Source organism: Heloderma suspectum, chromosome 1, assembly GCF_057233095.1.
Source record: "Heloderma suspectum isolate Gila_16-S chromosome 1, 16-S_ref, whole genome shotgun sequence".
Lineage (NCBI taxonomy): Eukaryota > Metazoa > Chordata > Lepidosauria > Squamata > Helodermatidae > Heloderma > Heloderma suspectum.
The window spans coordinates 93015576-93040014 of NC_139458.1; the positions used below are offsets into that span (position 1 = coordinate 93015576).

At 46.2% G+C, this 24439-nt stretch overlaps 1 protein-coding gene across 5 annotated transcripts in view; it reads right to left on the reverse strand.

Moving 5' to 3' along the window:
* Window positions 1-9323, reverse strand: part of PRR5L (proline rich 5 like) — an 85345-nt gene extending 76022 nt beyond the window's left edge. Inside the window, exons 1-2 of one of the 5 annotated variants that reach the window (XM_084851128.1) lie at window positions 9074-9255; window positions 4041-4175 (exon numbers count right to left, since the gene is read on the reverse strand). The gene's annotated coding sequence lies outside the window, so the exon portion shown is untranslated. Of the gene's footprint in view, window positions 1-4040; window positions 4176-8851; window positions 9002-9073 lie in introns of those variants that run through there. The other 4 variants (XM_084851146.1, XM_084851106.1, XM_084851117.1 and 1 more) reach the window with 4 other exon arrangements.
* Between the last annotated feature and the right edge of the window lie 15116 nt (window positions 9324-24439).

The following is a 24439-nucleotide window of genomic DNA, read 5'->3' on the forward strand; positions in this document are numbered from 1 at the left end:
GTGTAGAGTTCAGCGCTGGCGACATCAATATTCCAATGCACAGTGCACCAATAGTTTTCCTGCTATTGCGGCTGCTGTGGTCTTTTGGGTTTGTTTTTAAACTAGCAAACCAGATTTCATTATGATCTCATTTCATTATATTGTGGAGTTCATGAAAGTAATTCAGGAAACAGATTAGAAGAAAGGTTATCTCAAAAGCCAGGGTGCTATTAAGATTAAAAAAAAAAAAAACAGCTAGAAATTCTAATTAAGCTATCAAATAAACAGATATCTCCCTCCTGACATGCAAGGGCTGCATTGCAAACACAGCATAAGCTTCCCAACCACTTGAGGGAGTCAAATCTTAAAGTAGCTGGCACCACATCTCTAGGGATGTACGAAAGTCACTTACCTTTCCACAGATTATGTTCATGGGGGGGGAGACGTTCCATCCCTCCCCATGGAATCCTCGACGGGGGGGGCGATCCGGTCCTCCCCCCAGGAATCCTCAATGGCCGGCTGTGCTTCGCGGCAGCTCCACGGAGCAGCCAGCCAGGCCCAGTCCAGGGCCGTCCGCAGCCGGATTTCCGGCCGCGGAGGGCTCTGGGTAAAAAAAAACAAAACACCGCGTACGAAATGGCAGCGGCTATGGCCGCCACCATTTGCGTACCTTATTTTTCGCCATCTTAGTCTACGTAAATATTTACGTAGACTATTACAGCGAAAATAAAGGGGAACGCAAATAGCGTAGTGGGCGCTATTTGCGTCCCTTTTTGATTCGCCGTAATAGTCTACGTAAATATTTACGTAGACTAAGACGGCGTAAAATAAGGAACGCAAATGGCGGCGGCCATAACCGCCGCCATTTGCGTACGCGGTTGTTGTTTTTAACCAGGATGTGATAGGCTACGTAAGTCTTTATGTAGCCTATCATGTCTCTGTAAAAAAAAAAACGAGGCAGACTGCAAATGGCGGCAGTGGCAGCCGGTCAGAAGACCAGCCACCGCAGCAGCCGCCCGGAACATCCGCCCCAGGTAAGTCTCGTCCCGGGGGGGATCCGCGGGGGGGTGGCAGGCCGTTCCGCCACAGATTTCGGGGGGCTGAATGCACTGGCATTCGGCCTCACTGAGATCCGTGGCGGAATTCTCTGACATCCCTACACATCTCACCTTTGCTAGTGAACTCAAGCTTTTTATCCTCCTTCCTCTCCTGCATCCTTATCAGTTCTTAATTTTGTTCAATAGGCAAATTATTGGACCATACAACAACCTACTAAAGTTTGCAGTGTTAGAATCTTTAGATTCATTTTTCCTAGAGGAAAATTACCAGATACCCTCAATGGGGGTCTTTTCTGTGTACGCCCTTACAGTGTTTTTCAGCCATCTCTCCCCTTCACTGTATAAAAAAGGAAAGCAAGGAATAAATACTAAACTTGAACCTGAAAGACCTTTGTTAACATTCTGGTTCAGATTTAAACCATCTGGGCATGTACAATTTCTCAGCCCAAGCATATCAGTTCCCACAAGCATGTTGGCCACTTCAGTCTCCTGGTACAGCAGAGGTGACAATGAGGGTCTTGTGATGCTAAAAATCTCTTTGCAACTAGAAAATAAGGGCGTGCGCTTTGCTAGAACCCTTTCTCCCTGATGTGTGTGTGTGGAGGGGGTTCACTTGCAGGAAGCATTAAAAACTCCAGCTCATTCTGATAAATGTGGAAACCATGGTTGAGGAACTGCAGCATCAACATATGAGGGCCAAAACAAACATTACCTTAAATTTGTGTCTAGCAGCTATGTCTTCTTTCATTTTCATTCAAGAGTAGGTGCAGGGGGATACGATAACAAGGGCATTCCTCTCTGTGCCTTGACCCAGTGCCCCCAGTAGCCTCCAGGACAGGGGGTGGGACTTGGGGAGGGGCCCCGTCGAGGGAGGCCAACGCTCTGCGATTCAGATGGGCAACCTCTACGGGCCAGTTTGGCCAGTGAATCAGAGGATGTCCACCCATGATGAACAATTATAATTTTAATGACATACTTAATATGGTGGTTATGAAGTCAAACATGATAAAGTATTAGAAAGTACAATGCAGAAGAACCCAGGAATTGTGTTTGTGTGCGTGCGTGGAGGGCCGCATTCCCTCAGTGGTGCTGTGGCTCTGTGGTAGAGCATCTGCTTTGCATGCAGAAGGTCCCAGCTTCAATCCCTGGCTTCTCCAGGTGGAGCTAGGAAAGAACCCTGCCTGAAGCCCTGGACAGCCACTGCCGGTCAGTGCCAACATACTGGGCTAGATGGACCAATGGTCTGACTCAGTACAAGGCAGCTTCCTACGTTCCTATGTGCACGTATGGCTGATGTACCGCACAGCCTTATCCAGTTACACCCAGAAGCATCTGAACATTCCTGGGGTATCATTCAGTTACAGGAGACATTTTCCAGAGATATTAGTCCAGATGTGTATTTTGTAACAAAACAGTCAGAAGCCAATTGGAGATAGGATATACACTGGTGTATTAGCCAACTGGCAATTTCAACGGTGCCCAGAGTTTATTACTTACTTGGGAATAATTATCCCTAGAGATATATCTCAAATGATTAGTTTAAATTTAAATAAGTTGATTAATAACATTTCATGAGATATAGATAGATGAGTATATTTAAAGTTGAGTTTATGGGGTAAGGTTCATACACTTAAGATGAATACTATACCTCGAATTATTTATGTTGTACGTGTGATCCCTATACTTATACCTAGCAAATATTTTCAAAAACTTAATGCTTTGTTTTGTAAATTCTTGTGGGGTTCTTTTCCACCAAGAATATCTTTGAAAAGGATGCAACTTCCAATTAACAAAGGCAGGTTCGGTTTTCTGGATCTAGCTACATATCATCAGGCTTAATTGCTGATATGTACTAAATTTTGGTCTTTCCCACTCAGATTTGATTTTCCACCTTGGTCAGTGTTGGAATCTTCTTGTCTGGAGCCTCTCTTTAAATGGATGGCATTAGGTTTGCAGTACATTAAGGCAAAAAGAGCTCCTCCCACAACTATGGCAGTCAGAGATGTGTGGCATATAATGTCATGCCAATTATACTTTGATCCATTTTCCCATGCCAAATTGACTTTACAGGGAAATCCAGATTTAAGGATTGGGAAGAAAACGTTTTTATGGTGGACCTGAACAGATAAAAGGATCTTTACCTTGGATCAGTTAGTGGGTGTTGATGATGAGTTTTTGCTATTTAAAACTTTGAGAGATATAGGTACAGAGAGCTTCGGCTATTGGGCGGTATAGAAATGAAATGAAATAAACAAATAAATAAATAAAAGATAAATTTGATTTGCCTGCTACAGCAGAATGGCAGTATTTGCAACTGAAACATTTGTTAGTATCTACATTTGGCCCTGCTGCTTTTACTGCTTCGGAGTCTCCTTCTTTACTGGAAATACTTACTGAAGCTGACCACATATATCGACCTAAGATTCATGTTTATAAATACTTATTATCAGTGAACAAATATGATACATGTGGTTTACAGTAGGAAGGGAACAGAGAATTGGAATGTCTTATTATGTTTAATCAGTGGACCGTCATTTTGGCGTCTGCATCGGATATCTCTATGGATCTTCAGTTACGTCTTATTCAGCAAAAACCTTTGCTGCAGGTCTATTGGATGCCACAACATCTCTTTAATAAAGGCTTGTCAAATTCGGCCAATTGTTGGAGGTGTAATGTAGTTAATGCTTCTCTTATTGTTATGTTGGAAATGCCCAATATTTGCCTCCTTTTGGGAGGAAGTTTTTATACAGATAAATTTTGTATTGGAAAGCTCTTCTATATTTACTGATGTAAACATTCTCTTAAATTACTTACCTGTTTTTTGGAATGTGACACAAGGTCAGCCTAAATGGATCTTTTGCGCCCATGTGGTTGCTAAAAGATTGATATGACGATACTGGAAAGATAAAAGCTCCCTGCCTATAATGCAGTGGTTTGAAGACTTAACAACGCTAGCAACATTTGAAAGAGTGGTATATAGGCGTAACTTGCAAATGGACTTACATTTGGATATCTGGTCTGCTTTTACTGAAGTTTACGTGTAGCCTATTTATTTCCTTGGGGGAGCTGGGGGTGGTGACGGCCGACAGGAAGCTCTGGCATGGGCTGGTCCACGAAGTCACGAAGAGTCGGAAGCGACTGAACGAATAAACAACAACATTTATTTCCTCTTTTTTTTCCTCCTTAGAATATTGTAATATTTGAAACTGAGGATTTTAGAATATGTTGTTATATTTTTAATTTGGAGGGGTTAACAGTTTTTGTGTGTTTTGTTGTTTGGTTAAAATTCACAATAAAAAATGATTAAAAAACAGAAGATTTTCTGAAAAGGGTAGCTTTAAAAAAAAACCTGAGGGAAAGCTACAACATCCTATAAAAGCACAAACATAATTATAATTTACTTCAAAATCAGCAAAATCAAGTCAACATGTAAATATGTATTAGTGAGAGTTATTAAGCAGCTTATTGGAGAATAATTCTGAGAAAACGTCAGTGAGAATACCCATAAGGCTGCAATCCTATACCCACTTACCTATAAAGAAGCTCCATTGAACTCAGGGGGGCTTACTTCTGAGTAAAAATGTACAGGATTGCACTGTTAAGTCAGTCATGCATAAAATAATTAATTTCAGTCAGTTTACGCTCACCTATCTCTGTATGAGATCAAGCTATCAATGCCAGTGAAATTCCCCCAGAGCCCTCATTTGTATTAGTCAGCTCAGGAAACCGATAAATACTTTCCCCAGCCCCATAATTCTGTAAGTAATGAGGCCACATTTCCTCTGCTTGAAATGGGAGAAGCCATGTACAAAAGACAGTACAGAGTTAATGAAGAAATTATGCACAGAGCATCTTGCACTACAGTGGTATCCTTTGCTAGGCCAGTGGGATAATTGCATCCTGCTAAACTGTTTGTTAGCCGCATTTTTAAAATAGAGCTAGATAAAATTCCATCCAGTCTTAAACTGGAATATACCCAGTCTTCATGAGCTCTTTCAGGGACTTCTTGCAAGAAGCTTGGGCTCTGGGGGAGACTTTTCTCAAAGCTTAAAAAGGCTGGGCTCATTTGGGGATTTTTTGCCAGCCTTCATAGCCACTCATCTCACTCTCCTCCTTTCTCAAATTTGCCCGCAGAGGGAAAGAGCCTAAAACTGTCAAGGCTGGGATAACTGGAACCAAGGTGAGCCAATAATAAGCTGAGTTTGGATCAGCTCATAAAGGGACCAGCTTTTCTGAACTGGAGCAAGGACTTCCACACCTCCCAGTTCCAAAATTCGGCACCATGCCTACTTTTAGATCATCACAAACACGACTAGGCCAACCAGATCTCACTCAAAGGACTATCTCTAGACCTTGCAAACATCATATCACTTCTACACATTGTTCTAAAATTGTATTAAAGATGTGGGTGAATACACTACAATTAAGATGCATACAAATGTGAAATATTAATAATACATATATCAATGAAATAGTACATTTCCAATTGCAGACACATTTTCTGGACTGTTAAGGATCTTGACTATTCATGGAAAGCAGAGAACAGTCATGTCCCTTTGCATTCCTAAGGGTTGATTTTAAGATTGCAAGTTTCAAATACTGTTATATAATATAATTTAATTTATTTTAATATTCTGCCTTTCCTCTAAAAACAGTGCTTAAATCAATTAAACTTTTTAAGCACAGGTTAATCAGGGATAGTATTCAACAACTAGCCTGGTAGAAACAGGCAACTAGGAATTCCATGCAGATGACTGAGCAGGCTGTGAGGGATGGATCAGTCAATCCCTCCTACACAACCACCCCAGAAATAGAGATATCAGGGAAATCCGCAATGGAATCAAATGAGTTTAGATTTCTATGAATCTGACCTGCGGATTCTGCAGCGGACTAGCTTTTCCCGAATTGCATGGATTCTGAGGACTTGCAAACACGTTTTTTTTTACTTTCTGGAATTTTACACAAACTTAGTCGTACAAAAATACATAAAATAAAAAATGCCAGCCAAAAATGTGCATTTCTACCATGGGTTAAAGCATGAAAATGTGCATTGGGGGGATTTGCGCATTTTCGCAAGTGCACATTTACACAAATCCTTCCCAATCACTCCCTCAGGGAGCTATAGGGGTATACCATGGAAAGGGCTATACCTAAGGGTGCCAGCAGCTGTGGCTTCACTTAGATTAATTGGTATAGTGTGTCCAACATTGACAACTGCCTAAGGTTTCTTGTAGGCTTCACTGTCTCAAACCAAGCGTTATTCCAACCCATGCAAAGTCAGCTCCATTCGCTAGTATTTGCATATATCTTGGGAACTGGGCCAAGGAAGGAATCTTTCTGTCAGTCCTATGACTACATGAGCAGTTGGCATGGTTTGGCACCTACCATCCACCTATATCAACAACCCCCTGGATCTTCTGCTGTTCCCCACATTGCCCGCTACTTGTTCACCAAGCTTTCCATTGGACCCAGAGGGGCAAACAAACAGTAGCGGTGGACCAATAGCAGCCACTGCCTGCTTGCTGACTGGCTCTTTCTCTCTGGCACAAAAACAGACAGTAGCAATTAGGAGGAGCGGCTGCAGCTGACAACAATGGGAACAAGGAGGAAGTAGCTCCATTGAAGGCATCTTGCCCAAGGGCCACCTCAAAACCTGGAGCTCGCACTGCTCTGCCACAAAGCTAACAAGGTCAAAGTTGTGCTCTCTCTGCCTAACCACCTCACAGAATTGTTGCGGGACCTCCACGTATACCAACCACCTTGTGCTTCTTGGAAAACAAGGCAGACTTGTTTCCAGATTATTTTTTGAGACAGGTGTCAGGTCACAGCAGACCTCTGACAAAAAGGATCAGATGCACTTTTCCAATGCATCTGATTCTCACAATAGACATGAACAAGCAGCTAATGGAGCACCTAACTCCTTCCACCGAATACCGCCCTGTGAGCCTCACAGGGCAGCACAACCATACGCCTATCCTGTCTGGTGCCTCCAAGAGGAAGCACCAGATGAACAAACAGGCTTGCTACCTTCAGCTGGCCAGTGCAATTGGAAATTCAGAAAGAAATTAAGTTTATCTCCATGCTGTGAAAAACTCCAAGCTGTGAAAAAGCTTCATTTGCCAATTCCTGAGCACAGAGCTACTATTAAAGATGCGAGAACAGGCCAGTCCAGTTCTTTTCTGGTCAGTTGGCAATCTCATTGCCAAATGATGTCATTTGATAACTCAGGCCACTACAAGCTTCCATGCCTGCACAAGATAGATCTCAGTGCACCTATCCTTGACTGTCATTCCGCTCCTTGTGTCAACATAAAGGGTGCTTCACCCATGTTGGTCCCACTCCCTAGCATACATGGCTATGTGTGATGACTGATAAAGAAAAGTGGTTTTGCAGGCTGCATCATGGTCTTTGCTCCAAGTACACAAAAAGTGGGTCCCAAGAAGTAGGTACCCACTCCCGTTTTCCAGGGAATCAGGCGTTTCCCATTGTTGCGCAACAACATACAGCAAGAACACACCAGTTTCAGTTTGGGCCTATGCCAAAACACTGTGGTTGAACTTTACATTGCTTTCCCCCTCACACAACCTGTGGCTATTCACACATCCACATAATGTGCACGCGGCAAGCTGTATACAGATATCGTGTATAGGACTGTGGTGCATTGCTGGCTGAACAAAATTGAAACTTTTCACACCACAAAACTGCAGAGTTGTCTATAAATATGCTCCACACTAGTTGCTAACAAACAACAATACGTAAGACAGTGACTGAAACTTCAGCACAAGTTTAGTCATTTGGAGACTTGCAGAGTTGCGGGCGGACGGATGGGGGAACGGGGACGGGAATGTCCTGTGTTTTGATGCTCATTCCCCCCCCCCGACCTTTCAGACTATGCCACCCACAGAATCTGCATAAAGAGATTTGCATTTGTGTCTGCCTCAAGCCAAGATGTAACGCTTTGCATGTTGAAAACTCCCCAACTTTGCAAAGGGAAATGAAAGAAACCAGGGAAAAGTTCTGTCACGGATTGTAGGCAAAGCAAAAATGTTGTTTTAAAGAATTAAGATTCTATTCAGGAATAAAAGCTTTTAATTATCTACGCCTCCCAAGCGGTTCATTAGCTAACAAAAAACGTTCCACTTTTGGTTCCCCGAATCAGCCAGCCAAATGAATTCACACAGTGATTGAGAAAAGAATTGTTGTTTTGTTGTTTTTAAGGGGGAAAATGGGGAAAGCCTGCCACGTTTCTTCGCTAACTGCAAGTCTCCAGTCTCAGTACAGCGGGCTACGCTCTTAATTAAAGTCATTTAGCAAACGAAAAAGATAAAATTATCTCTTCGCCGTCCCCACCCACTCTGGTTTCGGAATTTAGCGGGTCCCCCAGGAAAAGGACTCAAACCCGGAGGTGTGCAGACAGCGGCGGCTCTGTCGGAAGAACTCTTCTAGGAGACAGAAGGAAAAAAGACAGACAGATGCAGGTTCTGTCTTCCAGCGTTCAAGGCGGAAACCTTAAGCACACTTATAAGGGAGTAAACACCACCCAACACAGGGGGACCAGCTTCCCAGTAAACAAGCGAAGGCGCAGGATCGGGCTGCATGGTTCCAATCCTGTGAATTTTTATTAGGGGGGGGGGAGTCGCACTGGCCTCAGTGGGACTTACTTCCGAGTAAACGTGCATAGGATCGGGCTGCACAAAGGAACGGGGAAAACTTGCTCCTCGGGTTTTCTCTCCCTCTCTTTTGTTTGTTTTGCTCGAGAACCCAACGTGTGTCGCGAACAGCGCGATCCTGCGCACACTTACAGCGGGACTTACTTCTGAGTAAACGCGCGGAGAACTGCGCTGGAAGTCTCCCGCCACAACAAACGGAAAGGAATACGAGACGAAAGCTTTCGCCAAGAAAGGAAAGAAAGTCTCTCTCTCTCTCTCTCTCCTACCAGATCAGTCACCGCACAAATCAATCTCCTCCCCTCTCTCTCTCTCTCTCTCTCTCTCTCTCTTTCTCTTGCAAATAACTCTGTTGCTGGAGATAAACACCTTGTTAGCGCAACCAAAAGAGACCGTTTGGAAAGCGACAACCTTGCAATTAATCTCCTCCTTCAGACGAGACGAAGCGCTGACAGCCTGCTTTGGAATCAATCGGCGGCCGTTGCTCTGGAAACCGCAGCTGCTCCACGATCTCGCAACGGCGAGCGCGGCGCCCTCCCCACCTCGAGGGGAAGCTATTACCTCACCGCCCCCGCCTCCACCCCGTCTCCTTCGCGCTCCGAGATGAAATGCGAGGCGCGAGCCGACGTCCCACGCAGCCCTCTCAAGCAGAGCTAGAGCGCCGCTTTGGGGAGAGCGGGAAATCAGAGGCGGCTGCGGGACTCGCAATAGTTTGCTTGCAGAGGAAGGTCCTCCCCGGGTTTCTCTCGGCGAGGGCTCACCGGGAGTCGGCCCCGGGGCATCCCCGCCCCGCCCGGTTTGCAGATCTGGCCCAAGGGAGGCAAATTCATAGAATCATAGACTCATAGAATAGTAGGGTTGGAAGGGGCCTACAAGGCCATCGAGTCCAACCCCCTGCTCATTGCAGGAATCCAAGTCAGAGCATCCCTGACAGGGGGCTGTCCAGCCGCATCTTGAATGCCTCCAGCGTGGGAGAGCCCACCACCTCCCCAGGTAATTGGTTCCATTGTCGTATTGCTCTAACAGTCAGGAAGTTTTCCCTGATGTTCAGCCGGAATCTGGCTTCCTGTCACTTGAGCCCATTATTCCGTGTCCTGTACTCTGGGATGATGGAGAAGAGATCCTGGCCTTCCTCTCTGTGACAGCCTTTCAAGTACTTGAAGAGCACGATCATATCTCAATTCAGCAACATGGATGACATGGATACGGGCAGGGCCAGCCCGAGAGACATTGCTGCCTGAGGCAAAGGCGAGTAAGGGGAGCCATGGTAGAGGTCTACAAAATTATGCGCGGTGTGGAGAATGTGGATAGGGAGACATTTCTCTCCCAAAATACTAGAACCTGGGGTCATCCCATGAAGCTGACTGGTGCGAGATTCAGGGCAGATAAAAGGAAGGACTTCTTCGCACAGCACATAGTTACACTATGGAATTCGCTACCCCCAGATGTGATGCCCACCAATTCGGATGGCTTTAAAAGGGTTTTAGACAAATTCCTGGAGGAGAAGGCTATCAATGGCTACTAGTCCTGATGGCTATAAGCTACCGCCCATGTCAAAGTATATATACACCAGTTGCTGGGGAACATGGGCAGGAGGGTGCTGTTGCCCTCATGTCCTGCTTGTGGGTTTCCCGTGGGCAGCTGGTTGGCCGCCGTGTGAAAAGAATGCTGGACTCAATGGACCCTTGGTCTGATCCAGCATGGCTCTTCCTATGTTCTTATGGCACCACCCCACGACCCCATTCCACAAAAAGAAGCCAACCAGACAGGCAGATGAATCCTACTTCAACACTGGCAATGGGATAGGGTCCTCCACCACGCCTGAGACCAGCAGGCTAACTTATGGGGTGTGGGATAGGCTAGGTGGCACATACAGCTCTGTCCTCCAAGAGAGAAGAATGCCTGGTGGGCTCAGGAGAAACAGCTAGGGGGCTGCCACTGCTGCCCCCCAGCATTTGCCACCTGAAGCAGTTGCCATGGTAAGGCCGCCCCTATGTACAGTACTGCACTGGCATGCAGTATATGTATTAGATGTACTTGACTGAGTTGCGCCAGCAAAGATGGAAGGAAGCAAAACCTGACAAAGTTTGGTGAGACCCTTCCCCAACCTGGTGCCCTCCAAATGTGCTAGACTACAGCTCCCATTGTCCCCAGCCAGCATGACCTGGCTGGGCATGAAGGGACTTGTCCTGTAACACATCTGGAGGGCACCAGGTTGAGGAGGGCTGAACATACCACTCCCCTTGTTTTTATTTATTTTATTTACAACATTTGTATACGGCTCCTCATCTAAAGAGATTCTGGAGTGGTGAACAATAAAAGATAAAATAATAAAAGGAGTAAAACACCATATTAAACTTAGTGTTTTTAACAATAGAGTGCCAATAAAAACCATGGCTGGTCAATCAAGGAAGGCTTCCTGGAATAGAGGAGTTTTCAGGAACCACCAAAAAACAACACAGTTTGGTACATGCCTGACCTCCAGAGGCAGGGAGTTCCACAGAACGGGGGTCACCACACTGAAAGCTTTTCTCTGGGTGGACTCCGGGCCATAGGTCCACGTGGAACCACCAGGACCATGCTCTCTGATGATCTCGGTGACCGGGCAGGTTGGTAAGGGAGAAGCAACATTTATGTAGCCAAAATCTATTCACGGTTATTTAGAAGTTAGCAGTGCAATCCTATACGTGTCTGTTCAGTAGTAAGTTCCATAAACTTCAGTGAGACTCCTAGGTAAGTGTAGCTTTTAGTGATAGGTATTTCAGTGAGACCGTCAGTGCAATCCTATGCATGCATACTCAAAGGTAAGGCAACATGCATAGGATCAGGCTGTTTACTTCACCATGTTAACTGTGCATAGAAAGATTGGGGGTGGGAGTGTTGCCCTAGTAAACTGAAATTCTCTGCCTCCTGTGTATGTTATCAATGCTGGCTGGGGAATGCTGGGAGTTGTGGGATTTTTGTCCATCTAAACATGCATAGGCTTGCGCCCTAAATGCGGCGGTGTAGTAGTGGCGGGTTGCGCCAGGCCATCGCTCTGGCACTTTTCAAGCCAGCCCCCAGCCGGGTCGCAGTCTGCTACGGAAGAAGGAGAGAGCAGAGGGAGTGTGGGCAGCTGCCTCTTGGGTGCTGGCCAGACAAAGGGAGTGAGAGAGGGAGGGAGCCTGAGGGAGCTCTGCAGCCTCCTCTTGCCCTCACCCTTCTCCTCCTCAGCTCTTGGCTTTTCCGCTGTCCCTGCTCTGTGCCTGTGCTCCTGGAGCTGCCCTCATCTCCTGCAACACCAGCCACCCATTCAGGGCTGCTGCTGCTGGCCAAGGTAGCGGCAGGAGAGTGGGGGCATGTGTGTGTGCTGCCACCATTATCTACTTATGGGGCAGGGCAGGTGGCTGGTTTGTGCCAGTTTTTAGGATTATCACACAATCCTATGCATGTTTACTCAGAAGTCAGTCCCACTATCTTCAATTGCCAGTTGGGCTTTCTCCCAGGTAAGTGTGCATAGGACTGCAGCCTTAGCTGCCTTCCCAAGGTCTCTGTAAATTTAATTCGAAATAAACACCCATTGGATTGCACTGTTAATTCTTGAACATTAATTTCTACAGTAAGCAGAATTGCCAAATGCAACCTGCTCTATCAGCTACACTTTTTGGTACAAGGTTGGCATGTGCCTGGGCAAACAAACCCTGGTGGAGGGAAGGGAAACAGAAAAAAATGAGTTTGGGGGGAGAGGAGAAAGAAGATAAGCGTGTGTGTGCGTGTGTGGTTCAATCCAGCTGGGTGTGCGGACGTTTCTGTTGCGGGATGGGAGAGATATAATGAAGGAGTTTAGGAAAGGCTAATGGGTAATGTTGGGGCGCTAAGGGAGTGTGCAGGGGGCTGTTTAAATGAGAAGGGATCTGTCCATGAGGGCTGAGTTGAGAGGTTGAAGCTTCCATAGAGTATCATATTTTGAAAACCTAAAATGTTTGTGTTTGAGTGAGTGAATGAGTGAGTGGGTGGATGGGTGAAAAAGATTAACACCCCTGCATTTTTTTCTCAGACGTCCAGTTGAAATACCCCTGCCTTACTCTCAACTGCACTGTTTTGGATCCCAGTTGAAGGCTTTATATCTTACAAGGTTGTACAATCTTAGAAGGGGCGTGGCTATGAGGGGGCGTGGCTGTGACTGCACGAAGGGACCCCGAACTTCTGAATTTGCCACTACACTAGGGATGTCAGAATTCCGCCACAGATCTCGGTGAGGCCGAATACCAGTGCATTCGGTCCCCCGAAATCTGTGGCAGAACGGCCTGCCACCCCCCTGCCCCCCTGCGGATCCCCCCCGGGACAAGACTTACCTGGGGTGGATCTTCCGGGCAGCGGCGGCTTCAGCGGTAGCTGCAGTGGCGGTGGCTGGTCTTCTGACCAGCTGCCACCACCGCCATTTCCAGTCTTGTAAAAAAAAAAAAAAAAAAATGACGTGATAGGCTATGTAAAGATTTATGTAGCCTATCATGGCTGGGTTAAAAAAAAAAAAAAAAGCATACGCAAATGGCGGCGGCTATGGCCACCGCCATTTGCGTTCCTTCTTTTTGGCCCTCTTAATCTACATAAATATTTACGTAGGCTATGACGGCGAAAATAAAGGGGAACATAAATAGCGTAGTGAGTGCTATTTGCGTCCCTTTTTGATTCGCCGTTTTAGCCTACGTAAATATTTACGTAGATTAAGATTAAGTTCATTTGTGTTCGTGGGTTTTTGGGGGGGGGGGTTACCCAGAGCCCTCCGCGGCCGGAAATCCAGCTGCGGACGGCTCTGGCCTGGCTGGACCTGGCCGGCTGCTCCGCGGAGCCGCCGCGGAGCACAGCTGGCCATCGAGGATTCTGGGGGGGAGGAACGGAGCACCTCCCCCCCGTTGAGGATTCCGGGGGGAGGGACGGAACGCCTCCCCCCCCCCATAAACATAATCCACGGAAAGGTAAATACATTTCATACATCCCTACACTGCACTACTGCCTAAATGACCAAAACATAACTTTCTGTTCTTTTTATGCAGTGTCTCCTTTTTTTACAGTGGTGGCTCATCTTCCAATGTTTTGACGGTCAATTGAAGAAAAATTTGAAGACATCAGGATGAGTAATGAATCTGATGCTACAAATTAACTGAAGAGCAATCAATTTAAGTCAAGATCTGAATGTATATTTTTTTGAAGGGGAAAGTAATTGGGCCAGATACAGGTGGGTAATAAAATGGTTTGCCATCTGTGAAATGGGTATTTTGCTACAGCAAATGTGGGGAGATCAAATTGTTGGTTTGGTGTTTTGAGACACATACTCCAATTTTGCCTAAGTTTATGGACTTGGGCAAGTCTCTTGCTTCCATCTAAACTGCCCTTCTCTTTCCAGCAACAGTCAGCCAAATGTTTCCTGGAAAACAGCTGCTCTCCCCTATGATTTATCTTCAGCTTCTGGCATTTAGGGCAGGGTGGGGTGAGGGGAGAGATCTGTGTACCTTACTTGGTTGTATGAACCTGTCTCTGTACATGAGATTGAGAGAGAGAGAGAGAAAGGGAGTGAAAGGGATGGCTTGTTGGCCTAATTTGTGAGTCTAATGCAAAGGCTGGATACCATGGCACCCATCCAGATGCCCATGTGCGTCTGCCAGGACCCCCATTCCCCCTCCACAGACACACCTATCGCCGTTTCTGCTGCCACTTCTTCTTACCACCGCACTCAGCTCAGCATCAAGGAAGCTGGAAGTTGGCAGACTTCCTTGCTCCTGAAGTGAATGTGGTGGCAGAAAGAAGTGATTGTGGTGGGTAGCTTCAGTGGGGCAGGGATGGGTGGCCGGAAAGAAGTAGCTGTGGATGGCAGACAGGGAGCACAAATAGCAGGTGGGGGGAAGCAGTGGCAAAGGCAATCCCAAGCAGTGGAGGAGGAACAACCTGCTGGTAAGCAGCGGCAGAGACGGATAGAAAATCACAAGCAGGGCCAGGTTAGGGGGGGGGGGCAAGAGAATTGGGCATTGGGCATCCAGGTAAGGAGAATCAAGAAAAGAGGGAATTCCGGGGGGGGGGGGAGACAAATGTACCCGCAGGCCCACAGAGGCTGCCCGCCCCTAGTCTAACGTGTGAAATGATCTGTAATTTGTGGCTTGGCTCACTCTCTTGAGGTAGCTGCTCTCTGTGTTGGTCATTTCAGGCTGATTGTAACACAGTTGTAGTCTGAATTCTGAATACCATGGATGCAAAGTATTCATGGTGGACACCTTATATGAATGGAGGGTTGTTGTTTTTTTTATAGGTTCCACCAGGCTCCAGAAATACAGACAGGAATAAATACAAGACTATGTGACTTCAGTGTGTGTGGCCATTTAGGTAGCTTTGTGACTATGCATCTTTATGGAGTGAATATACCATGGAGTCCAAAGGAACTATTCAACTGTTGTAGCTGTGCAGTCTTTGTGTGCCTTTATGTGCCTATCCTGTCATGAATAAGAAAAGGGCATGGGAACTCCTGGTTGTATAAATACATCCTGACTTATTTATGTAAGATATTTATATACTGCTTTTTAGGCAAGTACATAAGAATATTAAAATAATAAGCATTTAAAAACTGTAGAATAAACAGTCAAGACAAACGACAGGAAAACATGTTTTGAACACCAAACCTCCCCATGCCCTCAGGGCAAGATAGCCTTCAAGCAGCCCAGTGGTGGCAGTTGCAGGTGGGAGAAGTGGCTTCAGCAGGACACCAGGAGCCAGATATTTTGCAACTCCCCAAGCTGTTCTGTCCTCTCTCTTTTCTCCCCCTCAGGGCAAGATCATCCTTGAGCAGCCCTGTCACACAAAGAACCCAACTTAGACCAGGAGGAAGCTAAGTTCCTAGGAAAAGTGCCTCTGGCGACCAACCTGAAAGAAAAAGAAAAAAGAGAACAAGGCCAGAGAGTACCAGGAAAATTATGCTATGCAAAAGCTGTGCAGGATTAAAGGTTCCATGCTCCAGTATGCAAAATTTTATATCAGGTTTGCAGTTGCAAATGTTATACTCTGTTCAGGGAATGGGAACAATCAAGCCATGTCAGGATGGATTCTCCAGAACTGCCTGCCTTTCCTAGCCCCACAGGGTGTACACAGTGGAAGCTAAAAACATCACCAAGGGAAGTAGTTTTGAAAATTAAGGCATCTTGGATTCTGGGATCAGAGACCAGGCAGAAGCACGCTTGCACGGTCTGAGGTTGCTGAACTGTGTGGTTTGCATTGATTCTGCTTTGAGGCTAGCGCTGCCTGTATGATTTAAAGCTCTTGAAAATGTGGGTTTAACAGGTTGTTACAAAAACAGTACAAAGTACAGACTTTGATACTCTGTTTTCTTTGACCCTACAAAGGCTGCCCTGAACCTTTCACTGTGGGAGGAGAAAGAGAGAGAAAATATTATTCAGAGAGAGGAGTGGATGTTTGGACAATTAACAAGAAAGGCAGTGGTTTAAAAACATCAAAGATGACTCCCCATCTGAATTCAAGGATGACTCCCCATCTGAATTCAAGCTGAAGCTCATACCAACAAGGCAGCTACAAAATCAACATCAGGAAAAATGAGCCACAGGTTTCATTGAGTGCAAGAAGGTAAAGCAAGTGGGAATAGAAGAAATCCTACAGTGGCATCCCTCTTGGAACACACTGGTTAACAAAGGCCTGAAATGCTCTGAAGGGTGCTTAGAGAGGCTTTGTGGACTTCTTCATGTCAGCATGTTCTCTTATTAATTAGAATTGCTCTGTTTCCACAGTTAAGCCACTCTCCTGTTACCCACCTAGCATGGACTTACAAGCATCCTTAGAAATCCCATCCTTGGGTAATGCCAATTTCCCCTCCAACATTTCAAGATCTTCTGACGAGATCATGCTCCAGATTCCATTTTATGATGAGGCAAGGTTTAGCCTCTATGTTTTCCCCCCAAAAGCAGGTTCAATAACTCCTTTTTCAGATCTTGATGTTTTGTGCCATATTGTATGTGGGTTCAGCTGCTTTCATTATTATTGTTTCATTAATGTTTTATGCTATTAATACTGTTACACTGCTGTACCCCAGTTTTCCAAGAGGTGGGAACTCCAGGAATGCAGACGTTATGGTTTTGTTCCCATGGTGTTGTTTCCTTGGAATGAGGTCACTAGAGGCTTATGGTGTTTTTGTGATGTATGGTTTATTTACATATATGCACACACAGACACACACACAAACATGTTTGAGCCAGCGTAGTGTAGTGGTGAGAGTGACGGACTGGGAGCCGGGAGATCCGGGTTCTAGTCCCCACTCGGCCATGGAAGCTCACTGGATGGCTTTGGGCCAGTCACAGACTCTCAGCCCAACCCACCTCACAGGCTTGTGTTGTGAGGATACAACGGAGAGGAGGAGGATAATGTGAGCCGCCTTGGGTTCCTTGCAAGAGGAAAAAAGGCGGGGTATAAATGCAATAATAATAAATAATGTTGAGTGTAAGTGGAGTCTCACAACATTAACACCCCAATAGATACTGCTCCCACATTGGGTTACTAGGGGGTCCCACCACTGCCATAGGATTATTGCAGACAGGAGCTTTTCCAGTCCCACCCACCCACCCACCCAAAAAACTTGCAGGCTTCTCCTTAGGTTTCCTGCTTATACACAGGCCTAGCTTGGTCCTAGGGATGGAGGAGAAATGTGTTCAGTTTGCATTTTTTAAATTCATTTAGGGTGCAATCCTATGGCCCCTGGACATTGTCTATGATAATCCTCCCCCCATACGACCGCCGAACCATGCCGGGCAGCATGGTTTACTTAGTCCCCAGGAGCCATGCCCCGTCTGATGTACTCGTGCTGCAGCCGCCGTGCATCCCAACAGCGGAAATGGGCTCATGCCGGTTGGGCCTCTGCTGCATGGCAGATCTTGGCCATAGAGATCTGCCAAGCGGGGCAGAGTGCCAGCAGCGTTTCTGGCTGCTCTAGGTGGCTGTCTCTCTGGACGCTCGTGTTACTCCACGGTAGCTCCCCACATGATACCATAAGCCACCATGGGACCCTTTACCCCTACTGCACACTGTGGGTTCCAAGGGTGGGTAACTAACCCCTTGTGGATGAGGAGAACATCCCCCACACAAAATGTTAATCCCTCATGGGTCGTTCCCAGAAATTACCCACCATGGCTTAGCATGTTGGCTGAAGTTAGCCATTGTCTGAGGGGCCATAGGATACTGGGGATTTCCACCTCTGAGGCCATAGACAGAGCTACAACCTACGAGGAGAAAATACCCACCTGGATCTTTACTCCTGTCCTCTTCTCAGCAGCAGCAGATCCTCCTCCAAGGTTGGTGTCCTGACCTCAGAAGAGGAGAGGAAAAAGGGGCCGTGCCAGTGGGCGGGGAGGGAGGAGGCGAGGCCAGGATATGCTGTATCCTGTGGCCTCTCCAAGCCTGCCCCTGCCAGTGCAACTGAACTAGATCGCCTCTGAGGCCTGTCTACTGGAAAAATCTTAAATGCAGGATAGAGAGGCAAAACTCACCTCTGTTGCTCCTCCTGCCCTGCTGGCAGCAGCCTGCCAGGGCACAGGTTACTCAGAAGCCTCTGAGATTGGAAGCTTCCATGTAGCAGGCAGCAACCCAGTAGGGTTGCACCCTTATTGATTTTTTAAAAAATATTTTTATACCACCTTTCTGAAACCAACCAAGGCAGTGTACAAAAAAATAAAAACAGTTTTATGGTCAGCTTTTAATGTTGCTTGTATCGCTATTTTATTGTGTTTATGTTTTTATTGCTTTTAATATTTTAACTGTTTTTATATATTTTATTGCTGTGAGCCACCTTGGGAGAGCTTCTGCCTGAAACGCAGCCAAGAATTTTTTTTACATAAAAAAATAAATAAAAATCAGATAAAACCATAGTAAAACAATAAAAGTAACAATTAAGAACCATGATAACCATTTTCAAAGCCAGCATAAATGCACAAACCAAAACTCAGTTATCTGTTGAAGTTTGTACCTCTCCAAATTTTACAGTGGAATTGTCCAATTAAAAGAATGTTAAAAAATGCACATATTAGGGGAAAGTGCACGCAAATGTATGTATATCAGTGAAAGTAACATTAAAATGCATTATGTTAATAACATTGCTTGCAAAAAATATGTATTAGGCAAAATAGCATACAAAATTAATATATTAGGAGAAATGAACACAAACATGAATGTTCTCATTTTTTAAAAAGTTCTCAAATTACAGGTCACACTGAACTTAAGTTTTGAAAAATGAGAAACAAAGAGAAACCAAAGTTGACAAATTTGTCCATCCCTACTTGTGGGTCATTACTGACCCCTAGAGGGACGCCTGCTTACGCTAGCGTTTTCATGGCAGACTATAGCGGGGTGGTTTGCCATTGCCTTCCCCAGTCATGACTACCTTTCCCCCAGCAAGCTGGGTACTCATTTTACCGACCTCGGAAGGATGGAGGGCTGAGTCGACCTCAGCCAGCTACCCGAGACCCAGCTTCTGCTGAGTTCGATCCCAGCAGAAGCTGGGTCTCGGGTAGCCAGCTGAGGTCGACTCAGCCCTCCATCCTTCCGAGGTCGGTAAAATGAATACCCAGCTTGCTGGGGGAAAGGTAGTCACGACTGGGGAAGGCAATGGCAAACCACCCCACTATAGTCTGCCATGAAAATGCCAGCGTAAGCAGGCATCCCTCTAGGGGTCAGTAATGACCCGGTGCTTGCACAGGAGGAACCTTTCCTTTCCTTTCTACTTGCTTCTCCCCTTGTCTGTTGGAGGGAATGATAATGAGTCATCTCTGCCCATCAACTATGCTTTCTTGGGCCATGAGTCATGAATATTAAAAGCTATCAACAATCATTTGTCAGGTCTTAAGGAGCGTTTCCTCAGGGTAACCCACACTGATAGTTCTGTCCATAGAAATCATAGACTTAGGGTGTAATCCTATGCATGTTTAGACAGGAAAAAAGGCCTACAATTCCCAGTATGCCCCAGCCAGCATGGCTGGCTTGGGCATGCTGGGAGTTGTAGGCCTTTTTTTCTGTCTAAACAGGCATAGGATTGTGCCTTTAAGAATTACAGAGGTAGAAGGCCTTCTGGTCCAATCCCAAAGCCTTTGTTTGCCTGCAGTATGAGTAGGGCAAAAGTAGAGAGGGGACATGGGTGCGCATGCAAGCCCTGTACCCAATGTCCTCACACTTCAGGCTGTGCTAGCAATCTTCACACATTTAGCTCAGAGATCTGAAAAGGATTTTGTAAGTGTGTTCAGCAGATCAAGTAAATGCAAGTGTACCATTTGATCAGATAAATTAGGCTTATGATTGTTGCCAGAAAAAAAAAATCTAAATATGTCATTTAACTGCTGCTCATCTTCATTTGGATTAGAATTTAATTTTCTTGTGTTATGTATATTTTTATTGTAAGCTGACTTCAGCTTGATTTTATCTTAGAAAGGTGGGATACAGATGCCCATAAAGAGAAGTAAATAATCATGTTTAAGAAGAAGAAAAAAGAGTTTTGTTTCTAATGGGCTTGTAGATGTTTCATCCCAGTATGATGATGGCTGGTGAGTGTGTGAAAGCTGTACATTCCTCTTGGTACAGAAGAGACAGGAGATATTGGAGACTTGAGGCTCATTTGTCAGGCCAAGGTGCCAGCACTGCTACATTTGCAACAAGATAGCAAATAGGAAACAAGCTTAGAATGAGGAATGAATTCCCACTCGCCATCCCTCATACTGTGTAATGCATAGATAAGCATAGGCCACTGACTCAGGCCTTGCTGAACATCAGTCTGGGCTGTATTGTTCAAACTCTTTCCAAGAGGATACACATGTTTATCTGGGCCTCAGAATACAGCTGCTCTTCCAAACTGTAGAACTACGGAGGTTGAACCTGCCTGCCATTATATTCACATCACTACTTCAGATTCCATGCACAAGAAAACCAAATGCCACAGTCTTTCATTTAGACTTTCAAAAAAGGGGGTGAGGGGAGAGATAAGAGATAAGGCAAGATAAGATAAGATAAGATAAGAAGATGCCTTCAGCAGTGAGAGAAGAATTTTGATGGAGCACTTACGCCCCCACCGATTGCCCTGTGCCCCACTAATTCCCTTCTGCAAGTGGTGCCCACTGTTTACACAAGAGGGATTTAGGGTTTGGGGGCTTCCTCTAGAAGCGCTAAATCTTCCTTATATAAGCTTCCACAATGGAATTGGCGGGACCCACTGCTTGTGGAAGGGAATCGGCAGGGCAGAAGGGAATCAGTGGGGTTATAAGTGCCCCATTGGATACTGCCCATGGTTTCCAAATAATTTTGTATCATCAACAAGAAGAGACCTTTTACACCCAAGTAGTACCACAACATCCAGTGAAGGTCGAAATATCCTGTTCAGACTGGTGGAGAGACAAGAAAAAGAAATGATTCAAGATAAAGTATAAAATGAGCAAGGGAAGCTGCATCAGTAACAAGGTTTAATAGAGGAGTTTGTGTCTCAATTCTCCTGGTTGGTATTTACGTATTAATCATGGTTGTTTCATTCCTGGTGATTCACCTGTGACACTCACCCACAAAGAAAAGTACTATTGTATCCAGCATGATCTGCTTTCTTATAAAATGAGTTGAGGCTTTGGTGCAGTTGTTAGCTAGTCAGCTGCCCACACCCAAAGCCAAGCAGTGTACCAGTGGAAAAGTGGAAAAGTAGACTGCAACCCAGTGGATTGGGTCGCAGTCTAATCCCCCAGAGTTAGACTGCGACCCAATGTATCTGTTTCCTTTGGTGATGGTGTCGCCTTGCATAGTCACAGTACTACTTCACTGAGTATGTGTGTGAAACACCACCTACAAAAAGAACTAGTTTTCAGGTGTTTTCCCTAGGAGTAAATTTTCTGTAAATTGTGAAAAGTGAGCCTTTCAATGGATTTAGGGTGCAATCCAATGGGGATAGTTGGCCGCCTCCAAACTCAGAGGCGACCAACTATCTAATTCAGGGCAGGTGGAGCACAAAGTGGATCTTGTCCGCAGTCCGGCCACCCTGCGTTTGTGGCTAGACAGCTGATTTCAGCTGTCTAGCTGGGGCAGCTCAAAGTAGGGGTGGGAGGCCAGATGGCACATAGGAAGCATCATATTGGTGCTTCCGCCCTCCCCGCCCCCTTTTCCCCCACTCTGTGCTGCTCTTACGAGCACGGAGCCAGGGATGAACCACACCAGCTTAAAAGGCGGCGAGGGAAGGGGCGGGGAGGTGGTTTTCTGGGAACCGACCTTGGACTACTGGCTCCAAAGGGACTGCCTGGAAAACAAAAGATCCTATGGCCATCTAGCCACTGCCTAGCGGCCATAGGATTGCGCCCTTAAAGGATTACAGCTGTGGCCTATTACATGCAAACTGCACCATTAGCAGCAGAGTATATACTTACTGTTGCACTTTCCTGCCTGCCACTTTACTGCTAAAGATATTATTGGAAATGCTTTGATCACATCAGAGTTCTCAGTTCGGGAAAGATCATGAGCAGGAGTTACCAAAGGAGATAGAAAAAGGGCCATTAGGAACTAAGCAGGAGATAGTAGTGCTTCTGAAGACTAAGGCTACCTTCTTATACCCACTTTACATAACAAGAGCCATGCTGGATCAGACCAAGGGTCCATCTGGTCCAGGATTCTGTTCACACAGCGGCCAACCAGCTGCCTGTGCGAAGACCACAAGGAGACAGGAGTGTAACAGTAACATCTCACTCATGTTCATCAGTGACTGGTATACAGAGGAATACTGCCAAGTGCCAGCACGAGCTCTCCTGCTGCCTGAGGAGGAAAAGCACATATGGGCCTTCGCCACCGCCATTGCCGCCACCACATGCCACATTGTTGCCATATCTGTCTCCCTTCCTTCCTGTGGGCAATTTCCAGGGACATCTCTCCCACAATACATAGCTCTGAGGAAGGACCCCTCAAAGCATGCATTTGGGCCTGGCAGGTTCTCTGAAGAACTGCACTGGCTGCTTTTCCAACTGATGTGGCTCTTCAGATATGCAGAGTATGCAGTTGTGGCAATTGGGTAGGGAGGGGATGGCAATGTCAGCAAAGGGGTGGGCTGGCTGGTGGCGCACCGCCACAGCAAGTCCTCATGGCAGGGGGAGCACGTAGTTTGCCACTCATCCTGCACTGCTGCCTGAGGCGAGGAATTCACCGCACCTCATGAGAGGGTCAGCCCTGATACTGCCTTTGATACTGGAGATTGTATAAAACCATCAGGATTGTAGCCATTGATAGACTTATCCACTGCGAATTTGTCTAATCTCTTTTTAAAGACATCCAGATTGTGGTAGTGGTGCCACGTCTTGTAGTAGTGGTAACATCTTGTGGTAGTGAATTCCATACTTGGACTGTGCCCTTACTTGTGAGTCAGACCTATTGAACTTAATGGGTTTTTCTTCTGAGTAGATTGTGCTGTAAGAAAGAAAATAAATATAGGAAGCAGGGCCTCTTATTGTCCTCTGCTATATTACCTTTGCCTCCATTATTTCCTTGTTGTTGTTCAGTCGTTCAGTCATGTCCGACTCTTCGTGACCCCATGGACCATAGCACGCCAGGCCTTCCTGTCCTCCGCTCTCTCCCAGAGCGTGCTCAAGTCCATATTCATTGCATCAGTGATGCTATCTAGCCATCTCATCCTCTGCCGTCCCCTTCTCCTTTTGCCTTCAGTCTTTCCCAGCATCAGGGTCTTTTCCAGAGAGTTTTCTCTTCGCATTAGGTGGCCAAAATATTTGAGCTTCAGCTTCAGTATCTGTCCTTCCAAGGAGCAGTCAGGGTTGATTTCCTTTAGGATGGACTGATTTGACCTCCTTGCAGTCCAGGGGACTCGTAAGAGTCTTCTCCAGCACCACAGTTCAAAAGCATCAATTCTTCGGCAGCTCCTTGGTGTACACCTGAGCTGAGGGCAATGAAGCAAGAGGGGAGACGGCTAGAACGCAGGTGGAGGAAAACTTGTGCTGAGTCTGACCGAACACAGGTAAGAGCCCACTATCGAGCCTACTCTGTGGCGGTGAGGGTGGCAAAGAGGCAGTTCTTTTCCACCAGCATTGCATCTTCTCAGTGTCGCCCGGCGGAGCTTTTCCGAGTGGTTCGCGGCCTGTTACATACTGGGCCAGGGAGAGAGACGGTGGAACCCTCGGTAGCACGCTGTGATGAGTTTGCGCGGCACTTTGAGGATAAAGTCGCTCAGATTCGTCATGAATTGGACACCACGATTAATGCAGTTCCATTGGTAGAGGCATTCAGAGCACCGTCTGGTCCAGTTTTATTGGATGAGTTTCAGTTACTGAGGCCTGAGGATGCGGACAAGGTGCTTGGCCAAGTCCGATCGACCACTTGTGTGCTTGACCCTTGCCCTTCATGGCTTATTAAATCAAACAAGGAGGGGTTGTTCGGCTGGGTCCAGGAGGTTGTAAATTCCTCCTTGAGAGAGGGAGTGGTGCCTGCCGCTTTAAAAGAGGCAGTAATTAGACCACTCCTGAAAAAGCCTAACCTGGACCCAGAGGATGTTTACAATTATAGGCCAGTGGCCAACATCCCCTTCCTGGGCAAGGTGCTTGAGCGGGTGGTTGTAGGACAGCTCCAGGCACTCTTGAATGAAACGGATTATCTAGATCCATTTCAATCGGGCTTCAGGCCTGGTTTTGGAACGGAAACTGCCTTGGTCGCCCTGTGGGATGACCTCTGCCAGGAGAGGGACAGGGGGAGTGCGACCCT